This window comes from Myripristis murdjan, chromosome 8 (assembly GCF_902150065.1).
Source record: "Myripristis murdjan chromosome 8, fMyrMur1.1, whole genome shotgun sequence".
NCBI lineage: Eukaryota > Metazoa > Chordata > Actinopteri > Holocentriformes > Holocentridae > Myripristis > Myripristis murdjan.
The window spans coordinates 2,076,702-2,087,183 of record NC_043987.1 but is presented as its reverse complement, the minus strand read 5'-3'; positions in this window follow the sequence as shown (position 1 = coordinate 2,087,183).

Here is a 10,482-nt window from a genome sequence, read left to right as displayed (position 1 = left end):
GCCACAGGTGTATAAAATCAAGCACTCAGGCATGCAGACTGTGAAACAAGACATTTGTGAAAGAATGGGCCGCTCTCAGGAGCTCAGTGAATTCCAGCGTGGAACTGTCATAGGATGCCACCTGTGCAACAAATCCAGTCGTGAAATTTCCTCGCTCCTAAATATTCCACAGTCAACTGTCAGCTCTATTATAACAAAATGGAAGCGTTTGGGAACAACAGCAACTCAGCCACGAAGTGGTAGGCCACGTAAAGTGACGGAGAGGGGTCAGCGGATGCTGAAGCGCATAGTGCAAAGAGGTCGCCGACTTTCTGCACAGTCAATTGCTACAGAGCTACAAACTTCATGTGACCTTCAGATTAGCCCAAGTACAGTACGCAGAGAGCTTCATGGAATGGGTTTCCATGGCCGAGCAGCTGCAGCCAAGCCACACATCACCAAGTGCAATGCAAAGCGTCGGATGCAATGGTGTAAAGCATGCCGCCACTGGCCTCTAGAGCAGTGGAGACACGTTCTCTGGAGTGATGAATCACGCTTTTCCATCTGGCAATCTGATGGACGAGTCTGGGTTTGGAGGTTGCCAGGAGAACGGTACATTTCAGACTGCATTGTGCCGACTGTGAAATTTGGTGGAGGAGGAATTATGGTGTGGGGTTGTTTTTCAGGAGCTGGGCTTGGCCCCTTAGTTCCAGTGAAAGGAACTTTGAATGCTTCAGGATACCAAAACATTTTGGACAATTCCATGCTCCCAACCTTGTGGGAACAGTTTGGAGCGGGCCCCTTCCTCTTCCAACATGACTGTGCACCAGTGCACAAAGCAAGGTCCATAAAGACATGGATGACAGAGTCTGGTGTGGATGAACTTGACTGGCCTGCACAGAGTCCTGACCTGAACCCGATAGAACACCTTTGGGATGAATTAGAGCGGAGACTGAGAGCCAGGCCTTCTCGACCAACATCAGTGTGTGACCTCACCAATGCGCTTTTGGAAGAATGGTCAAAAATTCCTATAAACACTCTCCTCAACCTTGTGGACAGTCTTCCCAGAAGAGTTGAAGCTGTAATAGCTGCAAAAGGTGGACCGACATCATATTGAACTCTATGGGTTAGGAATGGGATGGCACTTCAGTTCATAGTATGAGTAAAGGCAGGTGAGCGAATACTTTTGGTAATATAGTGTATGTCTGCACTCTTTCCACCCTTACTCTGTTTATGAAGAGGGGTATCAGGTCTGAGTTGCATTTCTTCCTGAAGTTCAATATCATCTCCTTTGCTTTTTTTGTGCTGTTCAGTGTCAAATTATTCCCTGCGCACCACGCCGACAATCTCTGTACCTCGTCTCTGTACGCAGACTCATCTGTACACAAACTGCAGTTACTGCTTATTAACCCATACTACAAAAAAAAGTTACCTGTAAAAATTTCCAGACTCCCATAGCAATGTTTGTATACTTATTTTTGTATTTTGTATACCAAATTTCCAACCTTCTCTATAAGTTTAAATGTTTTACATTTAATATTTTTGATGTATTTGCAAGGTGTGAAAGTGAGACAAAGACACACTGCCTGGGGAAACACATGTTTAGAGGATACATATTTTGCTTAAGTGTAGAAATGCACTGATAATTTGCTCAGTACTTGTTGCTCCCCCTCCCACCAGTCCCCCACTTAGTGCCCTCCCTCTGCAGTCACTTCTCTGAGCCAGATCAGCTCCTCGCGCCCTCTGGTGGCCAAAGAGCAGAAACAAAAGTGAAAGTGGTGTGACTGAGTCTGCATTTTCACTTGGACACCCTGCTAAAGCAGCTGGAGGACTCGAAATGCCAGGACCAAATTCTGTTGGGTCAGTAAACATCGTACAAATGCTTGAATGTGCAGCATCACAGGGAAATATAGGCGACATTCCTCCTAAATGCTTCTGTTAATTGTGTGTTGTAGAAATTCAGGTTTTAATCAGTGAAGATAGTCCTGTTTGATGTGATGCAGAAGTGCCAAGACGTTTCAAGGGACCGAAAACACGAAGACGTGTTTGATTTTTCAGTACTAACTGATAGTTAAGGTGTTGTTTGAGACGAAACGATGATTGTGCGAATGTGCGCACACGTCCTGTGTTGATTCTTTATAACGACGTGTACTAAAGAGAACTAGAGGCCTACACGTAGCAGGCACCAGCACAGCAAGTCTTCTTAACTTTTGTTTTCAAGTGTTAGTTTGTAGTTTCTACCAGGAGAAAGAGGAAGTATCAGTCAGTATCCAACGAAAAAAGAAGTGATAATGCTTTAAAATTGACATACAGTTTAAAAGGTGTCTAATAAACTCCAAGCTAATACAGCTGCAGTAACCTAAATCATACAGTTTTAAAAGAGAAACACTTTGAGGACAGTATTAAATCAGCGTGGCAAGTGCCGGGAGCCATGGCTATTTGATTTGCGCTGAGATGTAATATTCCTCCGAACACTAGGGGGCGCATGGTTAAGGCCGAGGCTGGCCACGGGACACTTCGCTTCATGCCAGTAATCACAAGTGTTACTAACTGGAGAGAAGCAAACAGTTTCTAACTGTGCTCGGTGTGCTTGGACAATTTGTGTGGCTGTGTCTGATTTCATCTTGTGTTGAAATTCATTGGAAGTAGTGGACACTGCCGATATGGACAATGGTGAGAAAATAAATGGGTTATCATTGAATGTATTGGTAAAAACTGAATGTCTTCTCTTTTGAGTACATGTCTGAGTACACAAAAAAATTCTGCCAATTAGCAGCCGGTATCAGCTAAAGTATAGGTCTTGGTCACTACAGCAAGACTGGTTAGCTCATGCAGATTTAGGCAAATACGAGATAATGCCACCTACAAGAATATTTAAGGCTTCCTATATGGAGCGACACGCAGCACAAAAACTAGGCTAAATGAATCTGAATTTTTAAAGGCGATGGGCAAACAACTTTATGGTGCATTGCTACCAACTGTAATGGAGTGTGCAACCGTGCGAGCACCTGTGTGATCAGTACAAGTCTGCAGCTGTCCATCGACGCGGACTGTGGAAAGTATTTCTGGGTCTTCACTCTGCCTAATTGTTAATGTCCAGTAGGGGGCACCAAAATACAGCCTGGACATAAGTGCCCTTGACTTTAAAAAAACAGCTAGCCTTTTTAACAGAGGGAGAGAGAGACAGAGGGACTGACAGATCCCCCACTGAAGACCTGATGAACTGTTCAGGCTATGTAGTCAAAGAGGGATGTGGCAGTTAGCATGGCACCCCAAAAAATAAAATAGTCACAGAACCTCCCAGCAGATTCACATAACACATAACACCGCATAAGGAGCCCAGTAAGTCAGCTGATAGGTTTGTGTTTGTTATGTGTCAGTCACAGCAGAGGGTTATTTATTTGTTTGCCCAGCGTTTCACTTGCCCAGGAGTTTGCTCATTGTCAGAACTGTGAGGGGGGGTTCAAACTCAAAAATTGTCTCCCTGTCTCATTGTGTTGAACTTTAGCTTGCCTCTAAGTCAGGAGTGTCAAACATATGGCCTGCGGGCCAAAACCAGCTCTCCAGAGGGTCCAACCCGGCCCGTAGGATGACTTTGCACAGTGTGAAAATTGAAGAGAAGACATTAACTGCGATTTTTCAATAACAGTAACTGCTATTCCTGATTTGTCCACTGGTGTTTGCACCATTTTAGTAAGAGTAGTGGGCCCTAAACTGGGTATACTATCATAGATCTCTCGAGCTTATGTACATGACACAACACTGTCAACCAAGTAAACTGTTCATGCTGGAGCCACCAGTAAAAGAAAAGAAAAGAAAAGAAAACTAACAATAAATACAATATACACTCAATGGCCACTTTATTAGCTCCACCTGTATAATCTAATACAATCCAATAAAACTGTTGTGCCATAAAGTTTCCTCTCCTGCTGCCTATAATGCTCAGCTTGTCTTGTTGTCACAGTAATAGAGGTGTTCATTCACTTCTGTGTTTGGCATTGAGCTCATAGTTAATGCTGCTGTTGGACTGGACTGCATTTTACTGAGAGCTGTTTCTACTATTCTGTCCCCCTCATATATATAAGTAGGGAGGACAAAAAATGAGAAACACCTCTCAATATAATGCAGTCCATTACAAGACCTCTGCAAACTACAACCTCAATAATAAACAGAGAATTAAATTGACACATTCTCCACAATGTCAACAAAAACTGAACATTATAAACTTTCTGAAAAGGTAGACATTATGGCAGAGCTATTGACCTGAACAGCATTAGATTGTACAGATGGACTTAATAAAGTGACCACTCAGTATATATGACTTCTTTATTCAAAAATATGTCCTTTAAACTGCTGCTGCTTTAGCCACAACAGAGAAAAAAATCAGTGTCCAGTTTTTGTCAATTTAAAATTAATAGCTAAAGGTATGTGTTCTGTAAATTAATTCAATTGATTGCCCAATTCTAAATTGGAAACGGGTTAAGAGTTAACATGCGTTATGATAATGTCTCTAGTTGTACACACAGTTTTATTTTTACATGATCAAAATTAACATGTGGTCCTGAGACTGCATCATCCACAAGTCCAACATGCCTTCTTTTCAAAGTGTGACCGACACACTCCTGTGATATTCAATGTCTGCTTTACAAATCTTGCAGCCAGTCCTGAAATATTCCCAAATATTGCATCAGCCGCCACCATTTTGCTACATTTTGTTTACTTAGTCACTGTTTGACACAGCTAACTCTCAGCAAAGATATTAATAATGCAAGATGGCTCACCCTTCAGGAGCTCTGCTCCGGTAACAATGTCAGCATGAAAAACACACATGATGATGTAACTGACAATTATTGACAATTAAATTTGTCAGCAACTAATTTTGTCAACATTGTCGACTAATTGTTGCACCCTTAAGTCACATGCTTCTCTGTTTGTCTCTCCTGCAGAGTCATGGACGAAAGAGGTGAGGAAGCCACTTTATTGTTTATGTGCATCGACAACATACACATACGTTTCTCTCCTTCATGTTTTCCAATACAAGTTCAGTTTCAGTAATGCAGACAAGGACTGGGGGTTGGGTTGGGGACTTGGGTTGTTGCAGCTGCAAGGTAATAGGGTTTAGCAAGGTTTGAAAAAAAAAAAGAAGAAACCCATACACAGTGTCAAACAAGCAAGAACTATTTTCATCTTGCTCATTAAATTTACCCAAAGGCTTTGAATATACTTGGTGAAGTTGCTAGTGTTGTTGGTAAGCTAATGATGACATGTCATTCTGCCTCTTCTAACAAACCAGAGGTCCCATTTCAGGGCAGTCCCCATCTAAGCTGAAGGTATTGCTATGTGAATTAACTTACAGATGAATGATAACTTACATACAGTTCTGTATCTATAGGACCACTGAAAAAGTTCCACACCATTGTGCTTGGAAACACTCTGGATACTCATCATACCTTCATTAGGGAGCTGAAAGCTATTGGCCAGACTGAGGTGACCTCACCTGATCTCTGCGACTACTTCCTGGTTTTCTGTCCTATCATCTCACGAATTGGAACTGACATCAGCAGTGCCATGCAGAAGATTCCAGGTAGGAAATCCTCCTGTAAGAGCTGTTTGGTGGCTAATGTATAAATCCATCCATTAATCCAATTAGATTTCACTTACAAAAGACCACACCAATAGGATACAAATTCAGAATAGTTTATTGCATGATGGAGAGTTGGGATTATGTATTGAGGGTCCAAAACATCATTAATTGGATAATAGTGATCAGGCCAATTGTGTACTGTGCATAATGCGGATCAAGAAATCACAGGCTGTAGGTTATCTTTGTAGGTTCTCAGTCATCCAGGTCATGGTTATAGATAGATAGATAGATAGATAGATCTTTATTGTCATTGCACAATCATATATGGTATAATAATGCAACAAAATTAGGGCTCAGTACTTTCGGTGCAGGGCAGAATAGAAAGCATCGTGCAACCTGCTAGTTGAATAGCCAAGTCTCTGATATGAGAAAAATGCAACAGTCACAGAAACACTTGTTGGATGCAATGTGCAGGCGCAATTCGTCGATTTTGTTAGTTATGGACCTGGCATTGGAAAATGCTGGGAGGCGGCGGCTTAAAGGGTTGTCTTTTCAGCCGTGCTAACGCACCGGCCCGGCAGCCTCGCTTTTGTTTTGTTTTGGTGTCCTCCGGAATGTCCTGGTAGCGATGAAAGTCCAGTGAAATTGGTATTTCGCAGCGTAATCCCAAGCTCAAAAGGTCCTGACGACTGTTGTTTCCTTGTTGTTTACGTTTCCTCTCGAATTTGTCGCTGGGAAGAACTATCCACGGAGACCCCGGTGTTCTAACGGCATCCTCCGGAATGTCCTGGTAGCGATGAAAGTCCGGTGAAATTGGTATTTTGCAGCGTAATCCCAAGCTCAAAAGGTCCTGACAACTGTACGCGTGCATTGCCCAACATATGGTGGTGTTTTCAGCTAAAAACACAACCGTTCACACATACAAAAACATATAATACGGCACCGAGAGTGGAGAGCTGTAAGCTGCTGCGTCTATGCGCACCGCCATGGCAACCTTCATTCAGGTTTCCGGAATGTCAGGCACATTAACTATGCAAGAAATACCCACAAAACAAATCGACTGTCCCGTCACAACTGATGTCTGATCAAAGGAGATTGGCACCGTTTGTGCTGATTGTGAGGTTTTGGTGATGTGTGCGCACTGTGCGCCTGTCAGCCAAACTTCCACTACACCGGCCCCACTCCGCCTTGCGCTGAAAGTAGATGTGGTTTCAGATGGCGAGCTTTGGGTGCACCTTGGCGAAGCCTTTTGGCACGAAACTGTCACTGCGCCAAGCTGAATCTGTCGACAATCTGCTGCACCGCCACTCCCATCTCAGCGCACGTCAGTCTGCCAAAATACCAAACTGTGCGCCCCTCGGGTTGCGCTCGTCCAAAATAGCTCTGCGCAGGGTTCACCTCACTGTGCCACCCTGCGCTGCGCCGGGAAAATAGAGCCCATTATGTTTCAAGAGCTGTTTCTTGCCATGATGTTCAGGAGTGAATTACTAAAAAATTCTGATCTGAATGGTAATGATTATTATATCAAGAAATATTGACTCATCTCTTGTACTATTGTATACTCATATAATCTGACTGGTACTCATTTTGTCACTTTTCTTCCTTTGATGGTTGCTGGGTGAATGACTGGCTAATGAACTTTCCAGGTAACATAACTATGATAGTTAACGTTGGTGATGGTGTATTAATTAGCACTTGCAAACTGGCCCATTTTCATCAAAAACATTTGTTTCCACTCCATGCAAGTTTGCACTCCATGCAAATTACTGAAACCCGGGTATGGGAGGAATGCGTGGAGGCTATGGAGAAGGACCTTCGGTTGGTCTAGGTTCTGGCAAATCAGGTGACTCAGGAGGAGCAGGCAGGGTCTTATCCAGGCTGTACTCAGCAGGGATATGGAGGTTCTGTCCTCAACTGAGGATGTAGTTGGGTGGTGGACGGAGCACTTTAAGGAGCTCCTAAACCCTAATGACATGCCTTCCATGGAGGAGGCAGGACCGGAGAATTTGGTGGGGTTACACCTATTTCCCTGACAGAAGTTCCTGATATGGTTGGGAAACTCTGCAGCAGCTAGGCGCCGGGGATGGACGAGATCCGGCCTGAAGTGCTCAAGGCTCTAGATGTTGTTGGACTGTCATGGCTAACATGTCCCTTCAGTGTTGCGTGGAAGTCAGGGACAGTGCCCAGAATGTGGCAGACAGGGATGGTGGTTCCAGTTTTTTAAAAAGGGGACTGGAGAGAGTGTTCCAATTAGCAGGGTATCACACAGCTCAGCCTCCCAGGGAAAGCTTACTCTAGGGTGCTGGAAAGGAGACTCTAGCCAATCATCGAACCTCGGATGCAAGAGGAACAATGCAGAATCCGTCCTGGCCATGGAACAGTAGACCAGCTCTTCACCCTTGCACAGATACAGGAAGGATCATGGGAGTTTGACTATGTTTGGGAGTTTGTCTGCATGTGCTTTGTGGAATTGGAGAAGGCTTATGACTGTGTTCCCCGGGGAGGCCAGTGGGTGGTGCTGCTGGATTATGGGGTATTGGGTGTGCTGCTGTGGGCCATCCGGTCCCTGTATAACTGCAGTAAGAGCTGTGTCCGCGTTTTTGGCACTGGGTCATGCTCATTTCCAGTGAGTGTTGGACTCCACCAGGGATTCCCCTTGTCCCCAATTCTGTTTATGATCTTTATGGACAGGATTTCAAGGCGCACTCGGGATGTGGGGGGTGTCCAGTTTGCTCACCACAGGATTGCATCCCTGCTTTTTGCAGAAGATGTGGTCCTGCTGGCCTGATGAGGCCAGCAGGACGATGGCGGTGACCTTCAGCATGCACTGGGGTGGCTTGCAGCCGAATGCAAAGTTGTTGGAATGAGGATCAGCACCTCTAAATCCGAAGCCCTACCTCTGCTGGAAAAAGGTGGTTTGCCCTCTCCGAGTAGGGAGGGAGTTACTGTGTACAAACAACCCATCTTGGAGGAAGTTGACACAGAACCCTTCACCTTTTTGGAACCCAACAGTCTCTAACACTCTCAGTCCCCAAGTAAAGCTTGACTGGCATTCGTCAGTTATGGCCTGTGAAACATATTTGAATAAACATTATCAATAACATTTTGGATTTCAGCAAGCCATCAAGCAATGTTTAAAAGATACTGCATCCTGCCTGAAGAGGAGACCGCCCATGTGGTGGGGGGCTATGTCTCCTGGCTGGCCTGGGAACACCTTGGGATCCCACAGGATAAGCTGGTGGATGTAGCTATGGAAAAGATCATCTTGGCAGACCTCCTCAAACTCCCTCCGCCACAACCTAGTTCTTGCTAACTGGCTGAAAATAGATGGATGGATGGATGATATATTTCCACAGTTACAGGGCAAAATGATAACATTACCTTTTCATGTACATCCTTACTGAAGAGATGTATTATTATTGGTGCAGTGTTACATATCCCATCAATAAGTGCTGGTAACAGTAAAGGATCCTAACTTTATGTAAAGCTAGCATTTGGAATATGCTGAGAATGTGTGGGCTGTTTTTTAATATGCATATACAGGGGGGACATTATCAAAGTAATGTATATTTTGCACTCTAAAAAACAAGGTTTTCATCCATTTTTCAAATGTGTTCTTTTGTGATTCCAGGTGGTAAAAAGGTGATCCTGGTGGTGATGCATCACACCATGAATCCTGATAATTTTGTAGGTGACAGCAGCAATCATGTGACAAGGAGGGACATCATCCTCACTGTGGACTGTCTGTTCTATGATGGCCGCTGGCTGGACTGTAACCGCAACTCGATTGCACTCGGTGAAACCAGGAGGATTATTTATGGCTCCCAGGTACTGTTTCAGTTCAGCCACTTAATCTATCAACCATGTAACTGGATATATGGGAGACTTAATGTCCTGCAGTAGTCAGTGTCATTAGAGAGAGTCTGTATAGGGAGCCTGTTAGTAGAGTTTTAAGATTACATTTTGGACATTTCTGCTTTATTTGATTGTGACAGTAGAGAGAGACAGGAAAGACAGGGGAGAGAGAGGGAATGATATGCAGTAAAGGCCACAGGCCAGATTTGAACCTGGTCCCCTGAAGTAAGGGTAAAGATTTAGCCTTGATATGTGGTACAGATGAGCGACCAGGGTGTTCTGACTGTTCCAATTTTTTTTTCTTTTTTAGATTATTTTTGACATTTCTGCTTTATTTGACAGTCACAATAGAGAGGGACAGGAAAGGCAGGACTCAGCCTTAACACTTAGGGCGCCATAAATGTTCTAAATTTCTATATTATATAAATCTAAATTTCTATATTATATATCATATATCTGTATATTTCTATACAGTTTTATAGTGATCCACTATGAACCAGAAGCTAAGGTCACAAGTAAGTGGTAAAAGAAGTAAGCAGAACCTAACTTTAACCTAAATTACTCTAAACTCTTCCGCTTTGCTGTGGTTCTACTCAAATTTTTCATAAAACCACAAAAAACGTACAGTAAGAATAGACAGAAGGTAGAACAAGCACCATACCAGCATGCATTTAAGTACTGCCATTCTGTTTCTATTTAATAGAATTTTTCACCCATCCTTAAGCCAGTTGCCCCACAGAAATCAATAATGTCTTGTTTTCTTTTTTGTTTTTCAGGGCCCTACCATGCTACAAGCCTTGCGGAGTCGTAAGTTTTTCTGTTATCATTTACTTAAAAGTATTAAGGTATTCCAAAATCTAGAAATAGTTACTAACTTGGATGGGATCTGCTGAAATTCTCATGTATGAAAAGGGGTTGGATGTGTTATTTGATACTTTGATACTGGAAAATCTCTAGTCTTTCTTTAAGGTGGCTAACATCCTTCTCTTTTTTCTTTTACTTTAGGTTGCCCCAACTCTCGTCGTATGTTTATTTTCATACTCTTCCTTATAATTATATTGTTG